Source organism: Nylanderia fulva, unplaced genomic scaffold (assembly GCF_048542155.1).
Source record: "Nylanderia fulva isolate GAGA-0341 unplaced genomic scaffold, ASM4854215v1 Scaffold341, whole genome shotgun sequence".
Taxonomy (NCBI): Eukaryota; Metazoa; Arthropoda; class Insecta; order Hymenoptera; family Formicidae; genus Nylanderia; species Nylanderia fulva.
In genome coordinates, this window is record NW_028190413.1 from 18,969 (window position 1) to 37,500 (window position 18,532).

The window sequence follows — 18,532 nt, forward strand, 5'->3', positions numbered from 1 at the left end:
AGAGGTGTGGAAGGATGTATGGAATTGGTGAGTGAAAGGCTGTATGAGATGTGGCAGAATAGATGGAATAAGTGCGAGAAAGGAAGAGTGACGTATGAATTTATAAAGAATGTAAGGTTCGCGGGTGAGTGCCGAGAGTTCGAGCCTAGCTTGAGCCTGGGCTATATCCTGACAGGGCATGGAAGTTTGAATGAATTCCTGTATAAGCGTGGTCTGTCTGAGAGTGAGAGCTGTGCATGCGGAGCGGAGAGAGAGAATTAAAAGCATGTGTTGGTTGAGTGTCCAATGTATGGTGATGTGAGGAACCTGAGTGAGTGGGGTGTGATTGTGCGAGAGAATGGCAGTGTGTATGTGAGTCGCATGTTGGAATGTAAGGAAAGGTATGAAAGTGTTGGTGTGTATGCGAAGATTGTATTTCAGAGAAGGAGGGCGATGCTGAAAGGAGGATAAGAGAAGCCGATGTTCCCGAGGAACATAGGCCGACCACTGCCTGGGAGGTGTAGGCCTCCGAAAGCTGGGAGTGGTCTCGGCCACGAAGATCCAACCAGTGATCTTGACTGGTACCACGGGAGTCGGGTTGCCCAGGGGGATTCGTCCCTCGTCCCGGCAATTGAGGTCGGACTCGTGGGGGTAGTGGTTGAAGCCGCATGCTGGTTAGGGGCTCTCGGGCCTCGACGGGTGAGCAGCGTATCTGCTCGGGCACCAGTCCTGCACAGCTGGTAGAGCGTTGGACAGGCGCTCGCCCCAACCGGTGGGTTGCCGAAGAGTCCTACAAACTCGGAGGCGCTACTGGTAGTTCCTGGCCTGCTGGAACGAGCTGATTGGGCTTATCCCAATTCCGCACCCATGGGGGTCGTGTGATTAAGCTCTCTGAGCAGGTACCGCACGTTAAATCAACCACGGACATCTGTTCCTATCTACTTTCCCCAGGAGGCTACTGACGATTCGACAGTAGTACGGGCATGACGCACCCGGGGCCCCGAGGTCCCTTTCAAGCCAGGATGGGAGGCATCGTGTCTGGGGCTGCATGGCCGCGGGGAGGTTAAGTTGCGCGACCGCAAACGATCCCCCAGGGGCACCTGGCGCAACCTCTGTGGTATATAAGTCGCCTTACCCAGGTGATGGAGGCTCTGCCTGAGTGGACATTTTTTTTCCTGCCATACTCGTGGGATATACATGGAAAGAACAAAACTCAAACAAAAACACAAAAACTTGGCTGATACTTTGGTAACGACTAATGCTGGCACGAAAGTAACCGAAACTCTGAACGCCGAAAAAGAGAGAAAAAGAGAATTGCTGTTTGCGCGAAGGGGATCTGTAAGTAGATCACCACCTCCTTCGGGTAGTACCCAAAAAGACACTGAAGAGACGCATGAAGGGAACACAAGGCTGAGTGATTCTGAAAATGAGAAGGATGGATATGAAAGATTAGAACAGAGCACAGGAGTAAATGAAGTAGAGGAGATGATGGAGACAAAGGAACAGCTCGAGACATTCATGTTTAATGATAACAACAAAATAACAAAATCTGCAATAAAATACATATTGTCCAAATGGGCAGTACTAGAAAATAGACTACATAATGTAGTTTTAGAAAAAGAAAAATGGAAAGCTGCTTACCAAGCTGTTGCTGACTTGAGGCCTAAAGGACTCTCCTATGCCAATGTTACGGCAGGAACTCCAAGGACTGCTACAGGTGCTGTAAAAGAAAAAGAAAGGAGGTCAGATACTACGCACAAAGTAGTACTAATTAAACCTATAAAAGAAGACGAAGATGCGAGAACGAATAGTGAAATAAAGAAGGAGGTTATAAAGGAACTGACAAGTACAAATAAAAGGCTGAGGATAAAGGCAATAAGGCAAATGAGAGGAAAAGGAGTAGTGGTGGAGGTGGATGAAAGAGACGGGGACTTTGTGAAAAGAATAAACCTAACAACAAAGAAATTGAAAGTAGAGGAGCCAAGGAAAATAAATCCTACTCTTATAATTTATGACGTAGACAGGGAATATAAGTTTGAAGATCTCAAAGAAGATTTCATACTTAAAAACTGTGACGATCCGGATCCAATCGAAATAGAAGAATACAAAAAGGATTGTGTGGGAGTAACTATGACTCTCTCGGTCCTCAAAGCAACACGCTGCGATGGTACTTAGAGAGAGTCGTGGTTGGTTCGTGATGCGCCAACGAAGTCCTCTAGTAAGGACCTTCAGCCTCTCACGTCCAAGTTGTACCTCCACCTCCTCGTGGTGTTCTCGGAAACGGCCTACTTTGAAAGTTTAGACTCGGTAGGTGTCGACTAAGAGAGTGTACAGCGAAGTGCGCCCCTAAGGGCTTCGGCCCATGCGCCTACGGTCATGGTGAGTTGTGGGGCCAAGAAAGACCGGGGTTTCTTGGGGGGCTCTCGGTTGTCAATCCGTTTGCCCCCCTACACGCAGTTAATTATGGAGAAAAATTTGAATGAGAATACTGTCCCGGGTTCTCGGATGGTCCGGGGACTGCGTGCGAGTGCTCGCTTGAGTGAGAGCGCGAGAGGTGCGGAGGACCCTGACGGGGTCGCAGCTGGTCCGTCGCGAACCACTATAAGGACCAGCCAGGCTGAAGTGGACAGCCTAGAGGAGGAAATGGTCAGCTGTGAGCAGTGTTCGGCAAGGTTCCGGAACATGCGTGGTCTTGGTGTCCACAAAGTACGTGCTCACCCACTACAAGCCAACAGTGCTATCAATGTTGACCGCGTAAAGGCCAGATGGTCAGTGGAGGAAACTAGACTCATGGCACGCGCTGAGGCTGAAGGCACCTTAGCCGGGGAGCTTTTCATTAACCAGTATCTGGAGACAAGGTTCCCCAATAGGAGTCTCGAAGCCATCAAGGGTAAACGGCAACAGGAGCCTTACCGAGTGATGGTTAGAGACTTCTGCCAAGAGATCCAATCGCGTCGCGCGATTGTGATCGATGAGGGCGATAGGGATGGTGCGGTGATGACACGAGCCGACACCATTCCTGCGGCCACTGAGGCTAGTACTGACGATCAAAGCGCACATCAGCCTCCCCCTGAACAAAGTTCTTAGAGGCTGCGGGACAAGATACAATCACTCGTAGAGCAGAGTGCGGCGTTCCGTAGCTACGAGGCTGATACTCTTGCTGGCACGGCAAGAGATGCTCTGACGGCGGGGAGGGTCGACGTCTTGGCTATCGAGAGATGGCTGGGCATGATCTTCCCTCGGCCGCTACAAGTGCGCCCTCCGCAACGCGTTTCGGCAAAGAAGCACTGTCCTCCAGTCAAGCGAGAGAGCAGGGAGCAGAGGAGAAAGAGGGAGTATGCAATTGTGCAATCCCTCTACAAGAAGAACAAGAAGTCCTGTTTGTCGCGTATCCTCGAGGGCGACTCGGTGCGCGAGAGGCCGTCTGCTGTCGAATTCTTTAACTGCTGGCGCCTCATTATGGAGGCCTCCAGCGGTGCGGATGGAGACATGACGGACTTGCGTGAGTCGTTTGGGGAGGCGGCACAGGCTGCGAGTGCTGGCCGGGGCCGTACGTCGGGTTTGAGAGGGATTCACCTCGAAGGTCTCGGCGATGGCGCTGCCACGGATCCAGTTCCTGTGGCGGATAAGACCTTGCTCTGGGATCCTATAACACCTGCAGAGGTAAACAGGATTTCCGTAAGGACTGGCACTGCGCCCGGATTGGACCAGATTACGCCGAGGATGTGGAACGCTGTTCCTGCGATTCTTCGTGCGCTTCTGTTCAATCTGCTGCTCCTGGCAGAGACGATCCCCTCGTCAATCGCCACAACCAGAACGGTATTCCTTGAGAAGGGAGGTATGTCCGATCGGCCAGGTCCGACGGAGTACCGTCCTCTCAGCATAAGATCCGTTATAACAAGACACTTCCACAAGATATTGGCAAAGAGATTGGCAGCCCTCGACATCTTCGACAAGCGCCAAAGGGGGTTCCGGCCGGTGGACGGGGTGTGTGAGAACGTCACAGTCCTTTCATCCGTGCTTTGGGATGCCCGGAGGCGTTGTCGTTCTCTGCATGTGGCGTGCGTTGATCTGTCGAAAGCTTTCGATACGGTTGCGCACGCTGCTATTCATACGACTCTCGATGAGCTGGGGCTCCCTCGGGAGTTTAGAGAGTACGTAAGGGCTGTCTATTCGAATGCGCTGACCGAGTTGCAGGGGGTCAGCGCTGAGGAAGTGTCGGCCATCAAGATCGGCCGTGGCGTGAGACAGGGTGATCCGTTGTCGCCCCTGCTGTTCAATCTGGTCGTAGATAGAGCACTAGGAATTCTCTCGGAGGACGTTGGCTATCGGTTGGGTGGCCGGCTTATCAATGCGCTGGGCTACGCAGACGACATTGTGCTCCTGGCCTCTACCAGAGATGGTCTGCAGGAGAACTTGACACGGCTTCATGACGCCTTTATGCGAAATGGGCTCGAGATCAACGCGAGAAAGACCGGAGTGCTGTCCATGGTGGCGTCCGGCAGAGACAAGAAGGTGAAGGTGGACACCACACCTTATTTCACCGTGGGGGGGAGCGATGATACCGCAAAGATCCCTGGTCGATGTCTGGACGTATCTGGGCTGCGAATACACAGGTGCTAGGAAACTCGCAAGCGATCCACCCTTAGCTCAGGCCATCGAGCAACTCACGAGGGCACCTCTTAAGCCGCAACAGCGGCTGAGGTTGTTGCGTGACTGTCTCCTTCCACGGTATTATCACCGATGGACAGTGGGTACGGTCTCGGCCAAAACCCTCAAAGGTAAGAATATCATCGTACGCACCGCGGTGCGACGATGGCTGCGTTTTCCCCATCATGTTCCTGCTGGATACCTGCATGCGCCGATACAGAGTGGCGGGCTTGGAATGCCTCTATTGAGAACTTTGATCCCAATTCTGAAACATAACCGACTGCAGCGGTTGTGTCGGAGTACTCTACCCGCAGCATGCGCGGCTGCCGAAACCACGTATGTGGCTAGGCAGCTTGTCTGGTGTGAAAACCAGATGCGAGTGCGGGGTCACAGAGTGACTACGACCGCTGAGCTCAGACAGCAGTGTGCGGCCTGGTTGCGCGAGTCGTGTGATGGAAGTGGACTCAGAGAGGTTGCGGCCTCCAACCTGAGCTCCTACTGGGTATCGGCTGGCGCCGATGCCATCCCAGGTGCCGACTACGTGCACTATCACCACATACGAGCTAACTGCATACCGTCTAGAGCGAGATGCTCCCGAGGTCGTGATGGGCGCGATAATCGCTGTCGTGCCGGTTGTCCCGAAACCGAGACGCCGGCTCACTGCGTGCAACGCTGCTTCAGAACGCACGGAGGGAAAATCCTGCGGTATGACGACCTATGCCGTCAAGTTGGTGGCTATTTACAGCAGAAGGGATGGCGCGTCGATGCGGAACAAGCGTATTCGACGTCTGCCGGCCGGAGGCGGCCCGACCTGACCATCGCTAAGGGTGGTGAGGCAGTGGTCGTAGACGCGCAGGTAGTGTCTAGCAAAACCGCGTTGGAGATGTCCCACGAGCGTAAGGTGGAAAAGTACCGGTCATGTAATGATCTGGCAGCCGCTGTGGCGGAGCGCACAGGAGTACCAAAAATAGGAGTAGAAATAATGTTTGTTTTACCGCCATTACTATTTCGTGGCAATGTGTCTGAAGCTCGCGAAGCGAGTCTGAGTTGCAAGGGCTGGGTTTAACGTCCGCCCAGCTCCGAACGTTGACGACTCGGGTCTTGTGGGGCTCATGGCTGAACTGGAAACGTTTTAACGCAATGACATCGCGTTATAACGAGAGAAGACGGAACGTGGCCTCATCTAGTGGTGCATGATGGATGGCGCGTAGAGTTGAGGGCCTCCGCATCATTCGCGCGAGTTTGAATGATTGCGTGAATGGTCGAGGTGAAATACGAGCTGCCTTTAGCTAGCTCCGACCTTCACGATCCAGGGTGTTGACTGCGAACACCAACAGTAAACAGCTCTGCAATATCGCTGTCGGTGGCGACTTGGCGACTGTGATTTTGTAGCAGTCGTCGCGCACCGTAGGCGAAACAGCCAAATGCCTCGTCATCTAATTAGTGACGCGCCATCGCCACCCTTTCCTGACCCCTCTCCAGGCCCTTCTCGTCGGCCGCCCGCTGGGCCACGACGCCGCCCAACACCCGCTGCCCCTGTCCCTGCTCCCCGCAAGCCCCGCAATTCCCATGCCCACACTGTAATCGTGCGTTCACCACGAAGACCGGACTCGGCCTCCATCGCCGACGTGCACACGAGGCCATCGTCAACGAGGAGGTTAACGTCGAGAGGGTTAACCGCCAATGGAGCGACGAAGAGAAGCGCATGATGGCGAGGGAGAAGGCGCTTGCCGCGAATCGAGGTGTTAGGTTTATGAATCAACATCTGTTAACCGTCGTCCCGAATCGCACCCTTGATGCCATCAAGGGGATGCGTAAGAACGGCGGTTACCAGCGCCTCGTCGCGGCGGCACTGGAGGATCTGGCAGCCGCATCATCGAGCGAGAGCTTGTTTCTCTCGGCCGGTGGCTCCAGTCCTCCCGTCTCCCCTCGACCCATCGCCATCTCTCCCCACGGGTCGCCTGGCTCGCCTCCGCTTTCTCCATCTTCTCCCGGCTGGGGTGATGCGTACGGCAGTTTTGCCAGTGCTATACGCGCGCTCATCCCGGTTGTGGAGGCCATCCAGGGATGGAAGTCCCATATCCTGATCCAGATCGGATCAGGAATTCTGGATGGCCAGCGGAGGACCTGGGCCCGTGGGTATTGAGTGTGTTCCCTCCGACGCTTCCTCGTGTGCGACCGCCCGTACGAAACCGTGTCGTCAATCCGGATAGAAAAGCGTGCCGCCGAGCGGAGTATGCGCGCGTCCAGCGCCTCTTCCGTTCGAGCATGTCGCGCGCGGCCAAGGAGATTCTGGATGGTGCCACTGAAGCGGACGTGGTTCCCGGTGTGCGGCAGATGGCCGCGCACTGGGGCCCGTTCGTAGCGCAGGAGTCCGCTCCTGTCGCACCGGCTCCGCGTCTTCCACCGAAAGCGGAGCTTAGTGGCACCTGGTCTCCAATCTCCTGTGAGGAGGCGGCAGCCATCAACCTGCCTCTCAACTCGGCCCCCGGATTAGACGGCATCGGCGTACGGATATGGAGAGCGGTACCAGCTTCCATCAAAACTCTCCTCTTCAACATCGTGCTGCAATACGGAGGTTTCCCAGCATCGATGCTGGTGAGTCGGACGGTTTTCATCCCGAAGAGGGGGGAGTGCTCCCTGCCGGGGGATTTCCGTTCGATCTCCATCACCTCCGTGGTCGTGAGGCACTTACATAAGATCTTTGCCCAAAGGCTTCGCGAGTCCAAGTTAGTCCATCTAAGGCAGCGGTGCTTTGATGACGGGTGCGGCGACAATGTAGCCGTCCTGGCGTCCCTCTTAATGGACGCCAGGTCCCGTCGTCGCGAGATGCACGTTGCCTCGCTAGACTTCGCGAAGACCTTCGACAGCGTCAGCCATGGTGCTATCACCAACGCCTTGGCTGGCCTGGGCGTGCCTCACGGCCTAATAGACTATATCGCGCATAGTTATGCGCGCAGCGGCACAATATTTGAAGTGCGCGGTGACAGGTCAGAGCTCTCTGGTATTGGCAGAAGCGTCAGGCAGGGGGATCCTTTATCACCAGTGCTGTTTTGCCTGGTGGTAGATGTGATCATGAGATCCATACCTGCCGACGTCGGTTACCAAATGGGAGAACATCGCATAAACAGCTTAGCCTATACTGACGATGTTCTCTTCTTTGCTGCCACCAAGTGGGGTCTCCAGACCAGCATCAGGGTGGTGGAGGACACAGCGAGGGAGACGGGGCTTCTTTTTCAAGCCAAGAAGTGCTCTGTTCTTTCTCTCGTTCCTTCTGGCCGGGAAAAGAAAATTAAAATCCTGACGGCCCCGGAATTCCGCCTGCGGGATGGGACATTCCTCCCGCAGCTGGATACGACTGCCGAATGGCGGTACCTCGGGGTCGATTTCCGGCCGGCAGGACCGAAGAAAGTCGGCTCGGATATATCCATATATCTGAGCCGGCTGAGCAGAGCACCTCTGAAGCCCCAGCAGCGGCTAAAGATCGTCCGCTGCTTTCTTCTTCCTCGCCTCTACCACTTGCTGGTCCTGGGTAGGGCCACACTTGGAAAATTGAGAGCTCTCGACGTAACAACCCGCGCAGCGGTTCGCAGATGGCTTCGTCTTCCGCACAATGTTCCGACGGCCTTTTTCCACTCACCAGTTTCGAGTGGCGGTCTCGGCATTCCCGCTCTTGCCACCACGGTTCCAGGTTTGCTGCTTAGTCGTCTGCGCAGCCTGGAATCCTCGACAGCCCCGCAGGTTGGGGCCATCGCCCACTACACCTGGGCGGAGCGCCGGGGGAATAGGCCCAGCGGGCCCTGACCCGCGATGGGGTGTGCTTGGCCTCCAAACACCGGCGGGACGTGTGGTGGTCCCGTCGACTGCATCAGTCAGTCGACGGATACGAATTGCGGGAGTGTCCGGGGTCCAACCTGTCCTCCTGGTGGGTGGATCACGGTAGCCACGCCATTCCCGGTCGTGATTATGTCCAGTACGTGCATGTTCTCGCCAATACCCTCCCGACGCGTATACGTACGTCTAGGGGGGTGAGGCGGGAGCAGTACGCCACCGGATGTCGTGCAGGCTGTAATTCAACAGAGACAGCCGCGCACGTCATCCAGGGGTGTTTCCGCACCCATGGTGGCCGCGTCCTCAGGCACAACGCAGTGTGCAGAGTCCTAGCGTCAAAACTGAGGAACGTGGGCTGGACCGTACGAGAAGAACCGTCGTACGTCACGACCGAGGGCAAACGCAAGCCTGACTTGCTTTGCCTGCGTGGCCCCAAGGCCGTTGTGGTGGACGCACAGGTCGTCAGCGGAGCGACTCCCTTATCGGACGCCCACGAGCGGAAGGTTCGCTATTACGCGGACAATGTTTCGCTCGGGGAGGCGATCTCGAGGGAGACCGGCGTACAACAGCCGGACATCGAGTTCTCCTCCTGCACCATCTCATAGAGGGGGATTTGGTGTGTCAAGTCCGCTGACTGGCTGTTGGGCATGGAGTTAACGAAGGGGTTATTGCGGGAAATCACAACCAGGGTGTTACGGGGCAGCCATACAAACTGGAACCGGTGGAACCAAATGACAGCTCTGGTTCCCACCGGGTCCGTGCAGCGGGATCGAGAGGGAATCGGGTGAGGGACCGGCGATTAATGTTTTATGTTCCCCGAGGAACCCGCCCCCCCATTGTTTGTCCGTGTCCGTCCTGTTGTCCTGGGGTCCTCTCGTTTGATGGACGCCTGTAAGACCCCCTTACTGTTTGTCTTCGTCCTCCTTTGAGGCTTTGGCCATACCCCTCCCTTTCTGTTGGCGGGCAACGCATCAAAAAAAAAAAAAAAAAAAAAAGCCAAATGCCTAGTCATCTAATTAGTGACGCGCTCCCTCAGGGGCACTACAGACTCATCCCTGTAGTGTACGGGTGTCGCAATCCCGAGGTACCCGAGCTGGAGTGTCTGGTGATGGATGAATGGGATGTGATGGGCGTGCAGGCCCTAAAAAAGACTTGTCCACTGCACTAGGTGAAGGAAAACACCGAAGATAACACCCGGGGGGGAGGCCCCGTTAGCTGAGTAAAGCAACCTCCTAAGGGGAAGGAAAACCCCCGACAGAAAAAACCAATTTCTTTTTCAGATACTATGAGCGGCTCAGGAATAGAAGAGACTGTCCTAGGGTCGGTAACTAGGAACCGGCGTGGGGGGGGGGGTGTAGGCCTGGCTCCCCCCTCGTCGTCATTATACGACAGGTCGTCCACGGATTTGCCGGCTGGGTCCGTGGATCAGAACACGACAGCGCCGAAGAAGAAGAAAAAGCCGTTGGATGAGGATGAGGTGGAGGACCACCTCATTCGATTGTGTGTTGCTTGGGAGGACATGGGTGAGGGCAATGACCCGAGTAATCTCGTGGTTGAGATCCAACATGTCCTCCTAGACGAGAACGTTTGTGTCTATCGGCATCTGGGAATTTACAGACGCCTGAAGGGACACATTAGGAGCTACCTAAGGAGGCGCTCGCATGGCGACACAAAGCTGTGCGGTCGCTCGGGGCTGGACGGATGTACCCTAAAAACGGTAGAAGAGAAGGAACAGCACGAGATGGAGGAAACTCGAGGTGACTCGCCGCTGGATCGGAGTCTCGAGGTAAGTGGTGTGGGTGACGGCGCATTGGGCGCTGCCTCTGCCTCCCCTGGGAGGTCAGATGGCGCGCTCGATGTGTCGGAGCCTGGAATTTTCTATAGCCCGGGAGGGGTCCTGGATGGGGAACGAATCCTGTCGGACACTTGTAGGGATTACGCGAAGGAGAATCGGCTGCTCGAGGAGCGCGTTAAATTGCTGGAGGAGAGCAACAGAAAACTCCGCGAGGAGCTTGAGGAGATGAAAAGAGTGGTGGCTCCCCTTCCTCCCTCCTCTGGGGAGAAAGGGGCCCCCCCTCAGAAGAAGAGATCGCGCCAGAGGCGGGGTAAGGAGGTGGTTTCTGAGTTGGAAAATTCCGGTAAAGAGACCACCTCCAGGGTACGGAGGACTCTGTTTGAGTCCTCATCTGATGCGGTTATGGGGGGAGATCCATACCAGCAGCTGTTAGCGCGGGTGGATCTCCTCATTAAGAGGCGCATTTCGGGGGCGATCGAGGGCCTGAGGAGGACTGTTGAGTCTCTCAGGTCCTCATTGGATTCCCGGGGGAGTGGGGTAGTTTTGCCTGCCCTTGCTTCGTCGGTCAAGGAGGTCTCCCCCGTTCTCTCTGTGAGCGTGCAGGGGAAACGGGGTCGTGGCGGTAGAAGGGTGGTTTGCCCTCCTAGGGTGGGATTGCTTGCTTCGTCGGCGGCTATTGCGGCCGATGGGGGCGCTGTGGTCTCAGGCCCTGGGAGGGCTTCGGTATCGGTAAGCGATACTGGGGACCGCGCCGGACCGAGTGCGCGACGAAGATGTGTTGCGCGGGCTGTACGCCAACCGAATACGGCGGCGGTGCAGCTGCTTTCGACGAGGGGAAGGTCCTATGCGGACATCTTGAAGGAGGCGAAGACATCCGTCGACCCCGAGAAGTTGGGCATAGGCCCTTTGTTAATGAGGTTTGGCGTCACCGGGGGTCTGCTCTTGCAGGTCCCTGGGAAGAATGCGGAGGACAGGGCGAAGCTGCTCGCTGGCAAGCTGCGGGAGACCTTCTCTGGAAGGATGTGGTGGTCTCACGCCCCCGGAAAACCGTGGAGCTTAGGCTTCGCGGGACTATGGGGGAGGGGATCACCACATGTGGCGAAATCCTGGAGGTCTTGATGTCTCTTGGGGGATGTGGCGCTGAGGACATCCGGCTTGGGGAAGTTCGGTCTCTGCCGCGGTCACCCCGGAGCACTTTATGGGTGCGGTGCCCGGTGGCGGTTGGCCGTAAGGCCTTGTCGTCTGGGGGGCTGAGGGTAGGATGGAACACTCTTGAGGTAGAATTGCTTCCTACCCGCCCTCTGAGATGTTTTAGATGTCTCGAGTTTGGTCATACACGGGCTAGATGTAAGTCTGGGGCTGACCGTTCGAGCCTCTGTTATCGGTGTGGTGCTGAGGGGCATCGGGCGGCGGGGTGCGTCGCCGATCCCCGTTGTCCGACTTGTGCGGACAGCGGGAGATCGGCTGACCACATCCTGGGTGGGCGGGGGTGTGGTTCGCTCCCCCCTCCACTTGGGCAACCAAGAACCGGGGCGAAGGATGGGCGCCAGGCTCCGGGCTGTCTGGATGGGGGACGGCCTGTGGAGGTCGCGGCTGCCTCAGCGGGTGTTTCTGTTGCGTGTGTGCAGGCTTCGGGCCCCCCCCCCTGTTGGGGGGGCTCCCGACAGTCCCGAGTGGGTGGAGGTGGACTGCAGTCGGGGGCGGAGGGGGTCACGGAGAGGTGGCTCCCCTGTGCCGGGCTGCAGTTCTGCTCCCAACGTCTAGTGTAGTTTTTGTCCTTTTGTTGTAGTGGGTAACGGTGGATGCAGGGGGTTCCGGGGAGGTTGCTGAAAGGTGACTCCGTGGTCTCCCTGCTCCGCCAAGTTTATGTTCAGTAGGTAGCGGCGCTGGGTGTTGAATGCCGGGGAGGTTGCTGTGAGGTGACTCTACGGCCTCTTCACCCGCGCCAAGTTTATGTGTACTAGTTCTTTTGTCTTTTGTCCATAGGTGGTGCGAACATCATGCACCACCTTTACCTGTGGTCGGCCATTGGGCCTTCTATGTTGGCCCCCCTAAAGGGCTGGGCCTGTGGCCCTTACTCGGTTTATGTTGTGGACGTGTATATGTTTGTCCACTTAGTTGGTGACGTCCCGTGACGTCTAAGTGTGGGGTGGGCGGCTGCGGCCGTCTCACTTACTGGGTTCGGCAGGGAGAGGGGTGGGGGCCCCGATCCCATAGCACGTCAACCCAGGGAAGTCCGGGGGGAGCTAGTAGCCCGGCTCCCTCCGATGCCCTTTCGGGGCAAGGGAATGTCAATCTCCGGGGGGATACCTGTAGTATCCTCTCGGGGGATGTGTCCTACCTTAAGGACGCCGGTCGGGTGGTCCACCGTGAAGTAATGCTAACGCGGTTCCGCGGTGGACAATACCCATACGACCAGGGGCTTCAGTCAGGTTTTAGGTCGGTCCCCCGCCCGATAGTCCCTCGGGATACTACGGGCGGGATCCACCACGAAGCCTCCTGACCCTCCCTCAGGGGTCAGGACGGCGAAGTCTGGTTTAGGCAAATTTCCTGACTTAAAAAAAAAAAAAAAAATTAGTGACGCGCATCCCTCAGGGGCACTACAGGACTCATCCCCGTAGTGTACGGGTGTCACAAGCCCGAGGTACCCGAGCTGGAGTGTGTGGTGAAGGATGAACGAGGTGCGATGGGCGTGCAGGCCCTAAAAAGGACTTGTCCACTGCACTAGGTGAAGGAAAACACCGAAGATAACACCCGGGGGGGAGGCCCCGTTAGCTGAGTAAGGCAACCTCCTAAGGGGAAGGAAAACCCCCGACAGAAAAAACCAATTTTTTTTTTCAGAAATCATGAGTTGCCAGAAGAAAGAAGAGAACGTCCCGGGTTCGGGTACCGGGAACCGGCGTGGGGGGGGTGCAGGCCTGGCTCCCCCCTCGTCGTCAACATACGACAGGTCGTCCGCGGATTTGCCGGCTGGGTCCGCGGATGGGAAAGCGACAGTGCCGAGGAGCAGGACAGAGGATGAGGTGGAGGACCATCTCATCCAATTGGATATTGCCTGGGAGGAGCTGGGTGAGGACGAAGATCCGAGTAATCTCGCGATCGAAATCCGACACGCCCTCCAGGACGAGAATGTTCGTGCCTTCCGTTGGCTCGGAGTCTACAGGCACCTGAAGGCACACCTTCGAAGTTATTCGAAGAAGTGTGCCTTAAAAGTTATAGAGGAGGAGCCTGATTTCCGGGACAAGGAGATGGAGATGATCCGTGGGGACTCACCGCGGGATGTGTCTCCTAAGGTAAGCGTGTTGGGTGACGGCGCATTGGGCGCTGCCTCTGCCTCCCCTGGGGGGTCTGGTGGCGCGCTTGGTGTGTTGGAGCCTAGTATCCTTCATGGCCCGGTGGAGGTCCTTGACGGGGAGCGGGTCCTGTCAGATAGCTGCCGGGTTCACGTGGAGGAGATTGAGAGGCTTAGGGAACGCGTTGGTGAGTTGGAGGCGAGCAATCAAAAACTCCGCGAGGAGTTGGAGGTTGTTCGCGGTTTGATGGCTCCCCTTCCTCCTTCTTCTGGGGAGAAAGAGGCGCCTCCCGCGAAGAAGAGATCGCGGCGGAGACGGGGCGGAGAGGTGGTCTCTGAGCCGGAACCTTCTGGCAAGGAGACCTCCTCTGAGGCGCGGAGGGCTCTGTTTGAGTCCTCCTCTGATGCGGTTTTGGGGGGGGATCCACACCAGCAGCTTTTAGCGCGGGTGGATCTCCTTATCGGGAGGCGTATCTCTGGGGCGCTCGGGGACCTGAGGAGGACTATAGAGTCTCTCGGGTCCTCCTTGGTATCTCGGGGGAATGGGGTGCCTTTGCCTGCCTCTGCTCCGGCGGCTGGCGTGGTTTCCCCCGTCCTCTCTTCGCGTATGTGGGGGAATCGGGGTCGCGGTGGTAGGGGGACGGTCTGCTCTTCTGGGGTTGGGTCGCCTGCCCCGTCGGCAGCTGTTATGGTTGTCGGTGGGTCGGGTGGCCTGGGTCCTGGGAGGGTTCGGACGTCGGGCCTCGCGGCTGGTCATAAACTGGACGCGCGGCGGTGTCGGGTAGCACGGGCTGCACGTGATCCGAGTTCTTCGGCAGTGCAGCTCCTCTCGACGGGGGGTCGGTCCTATTCGGACATATTAAGGGAGGCTAAGTCGCGCGTAAACCCTGAGGAAATGGGTGTGGGCCCGACTACGATGCGGTTCGGTGCGACTGGGGGCCTGCTTTTGCAGGTCCCTGGAAAAAACACCGGGAAAAAGGCGGACTTACTCGCAGACAAACTGCGAGAGGTTTTTTCGGAGCAGGACGTGGTGGTCTCCCGCCCCCAGAAAACCATGGAGCTTAGGCTTCGTGGGACTATGGGGAAGGGGATCACCACATGCGAGGAGGTTTCGGAGGCGTTGGTGTCTTTGGGGGGATGTAGCGCGGGGGATATTCGGCTCGGGTCGATTCGGTGTCTGCCGCGGTCCTCCTGGAGCACCTTATGGGTGCGTTGCCCGCTGGCCGTTGGACGGAGGGTTCTGTCAGCGGGGAGTTTGAGAGTGGGCTGGAACACTCTTGGGGTGGAGTTGCTTCGCAATCGCCCCTTGAGATGTTTCAGATGCCTTAAGTTAGGGCACGCGCGTGTGCACTGTTCGTCGGATGTCGACCGCTCGCGACTTTGCTACCGCTGCGGTGTCGAGGGGCATCGAGCGGCGGGGTGTGTCGCCACCCCTCGCTGTCCGACTTGTGCGGACGGCGGGAGGTCGGCTGACCATGTCCTGGGTGGGCGGGGGTGTGGTCCGCTCCCCCCTCCACCCGGGCATTGAAACACCGGGGTGTTTGATAGGCGCCGGTCTCCGGGTCGTCCCGATGGGGGACGGCCTATGGAGACGGAGGCTGCCTTGGCGTGCGCGCGGGCTCCGGGGTCCCCTGTCGGGGGGGCTCCCGATAGCCCCGAGTGGCTGGAGGTGGACTGCAGTCGGGGGCGGGGGAGGTCACGGAGAGGTGGCTCCCCTGTGCCGGGCTGCAGCTCTGCTCCCAATGTTTAGTGTTTGTCTTTGCTGTTGTAGTTTGTAGCGGCGGGTGCGGGGAGTTCCGGGAAGGTTGCCGAAAGGTGACTCCGTGGTCTCCCTGCCCCGCCAAGTTTATGTTGTAGGTTGCGGCGATGGGTGATTGAGTGCCGGGGAGGTTGCCGAGAGGTGACTCCGCGGCCTCTTCACCCGCGCCAAGTTTATGTTGTCCTTGTCTTGTTGTCTTTTGTTACAGGTGGGAGTAACAACCCTCCCACCTTTATTGTGGTTGGCCATAGTGCCTTACTGTGGGCCCCTAGAGGGCTGGGCCTGTGGCCCTTATTACGTCTCATTGTGGTTGTGTACATGTGTCGTGCACTGTTGGTCTTTTTGTAACGTCCTGTGACGTTTTTGTGTGTGTGGGTGGGTGACTGCGGTCACCTCACTTGCGGGGTCGACAGGGAGAGGGGTGGGGGCCCCGATCTCATTGCACGTCGACCCAGGGAAGTCCGGGGGGAGCTAGTAGCCCGGCTCCCCTCGTTGCCCTTTCGGGGCAAGGGATGTCCTCTCCGGGGGGATACCTGTAGTATCCTTCCGGGGGATGTGTCCTACCTTCAGGACGCCGGTCGGGTGTCCACCGTGAAGTAATGCTCACGCGGTTCCGCGGTGGACATAACCCATATGACCAGGGGCTTCAGTCAGGTTTTAGGTCGGTACCCCGTCCGATAGTCCTTCGGGATACTACGGGCGGGAATCCACCACGAAGCCTCCTGACCCTCCCTCAGGGGTCAGGACGGCGAAGTTTGGTTTAGGCAAATTTCCTGACTTAAAAAAAAAAAAAAAAAAAATAGTGACGCGCATGAATAGATTAACGAGATTCCCACTGTCCCTATCTACTGGCGAGGTGGCCATGTCTCTTGTCTCGGCTGCAATGTTGCACCGGGGACGGGGTGGGCATATGAGCTCCTCCTTGTATCGAGGGAAGGCGCCGCTTTTGCGGGAGCCCAAGTGTTTAATCCATCGTACAAAGCACAGGGATAACTAACTGGTGCCGGCGTCGGCAATTCGCCGGGCTAAGCGGCAAGATGCGCACAAAGTGGCGATGAGGATATGCTGCAACCAATGCTGCAGCTGGAGAAGAGTTGGCAACTGTGTCCAAAAGGACCGTAGTTAAACACAGACCAGAAACTCGTAGGAAGGGTGAATACCGAAATCCTGATGGCATGGCTTGCTTGCCGGCTTCGGAGAGGTATACCCCTCTGAACCTGAATGCTCCTAGGCACGAGCTCCTGACTGGCTAAGCGGAAACGTATGTTTTAAAAGGGCTGACGTGTCCCACTGTGGGTCCCGAAAGGGACGAGGTATCCACAGTCGGTGACTGCGAGGCTCATCCCTGGCCGGTCTCGAGTTCGACGGAGCATTCAAAGAGCATTGAGCTCGCCACCGTGGTAATACCTCCTGCAGTGGTGAGCAAAGTGCTGAAAGGCCAAGGCGCGTGGTGTTCACGTAACACCGCGCGTCTGGCCTTTTTTTATGAGAAAATTTTAGTCATTTTCTTTTATTTTGCTTTTGCCGCTCTTCTCCAAGAGAAATTTTAATTTCTATTTACTATGACGACCAACGTGCATTAACTCAGCACCTACCACCTATTGCGAGCACGTATACTCAGACGCCACGAATATGCCACGACCATCCTGGCATATGTCGCTGTGCGCTAAGCGTAACGCTGACCCTGCGACACCGGGCTAAGCAAAACGCTAACCCCGCGACAGCAGGCGAAGCAAAACGCTAACCCCGCGACACTGTATCTTGCTGTGAGGTTCGACGTCTCGCTGACTCCCGGCGCAAGGTCCGAGTCGGCTGGTCTTCGTTGCCTGGACAAGGCGATACCGCCTTCGGACTTTGTCCGAATTCAGAAAGCAACACGCCGCGGTCGGACTTTGTCCGATTCTTAAAAGCAACACGCCGCGATCGGGCTTTGTTGCTTTTTCAAAAGCAACACGCCGCGATCGGGCTTTGTTGCTTCTTCAAAGGCAACACGCCGTGATCAAACTTAATGCGGATTGCGAAAGCAACACGCCGCGGTCTGGCTTTGTCCAGGCTTCGAAGGCAACACGCCGCGCTCGGACTTGGTCCAAATTTAAAAGCAACACGCCGCGGTCGGACTTTGTTCAATTTTAAAAACAACACGCCGCGTTCGGACTTTGTCCGATTTAAAAGCAACACGCCGCGTTGACACTTGGGCTCTGCGCGGAACGGCGCAGGCCGATTTAAATGTGCGTTTCGCGGGGCGCTGTGCGAGCAGCGCTTCGCGGGACATTATGCGGTAAGCAGAACGCCGCCTGGAGCTCCTATGCCTGCCCTGTTTCTCGGGGCAACACGCCGCGAGGAGACTTGTCTTATCAAAGCAACACGCCGGAGTAAATATCATCATAGCTCCTGAGTCAGGGGTGTAGTCACTTTGTGGCGCTCCCTCCTCCGAATTAACCATGCCACCCATGAGGACGCCCGGGTGTCACTGCTTTGTTGATCTTGCATCGCGCAGGAGATGCTGGGCAGGTAAGTCCGGGGTCTGGGGTGGCTTATAGTTGGGTCGTTAATGCAATGCAGACCTCTCGTTAGGTCCTTCAGCCTCTCACGTGCTCCTTGAATTCGGCAGGGAGAGAGTGCTGCGGGCGCAAGATGCGTAACGTATAGCCTCCCTTGTGTCTTGTCAATGCCTACCTCCTCGTGGTCTCGCTGGTAATGTTGTGCTTCTAGCACAACGGACGGCTAAGTGGTGTTGGCGCCGCATGCACACTCGGCAGCCGAACATCAGGCAATGCCATAACCGCAATATGAGAGTGCATGTGGGAAGAAATAAATGCGAACCCACAGATCAACCAACCAGCATAACATCAAGAGCTGAGCCGCCGTTGGACGTGGGGTGTGTCATAGCGGAACCCCGAAGCCAGGGTGGGAGACAGCGTGCCGAGGGCTGCATGGTCGTGGGGGTGGTACACGGCCGTAAACGATTCCTGTGGGGCACCTGGCGCAATCCTGCGGTAATTAAGTCGCCTTACTCGGGTACTGGGGGCTCTGCCTGAGCGGACCTTGCGACTCGCCAGAATCGTGGGATTTATTATGGAGAAAAATTCAACAAATACACTAAAACCGAGATACATGACGACGACAATGGCACACAAAACGGATAAAGAGAAGGATAAGGAACAGAACCTTTTTGAGAGAAGGGAGTCCATCCCCAGATCCATCTGCCAAAATGGTGGTGGCTGGA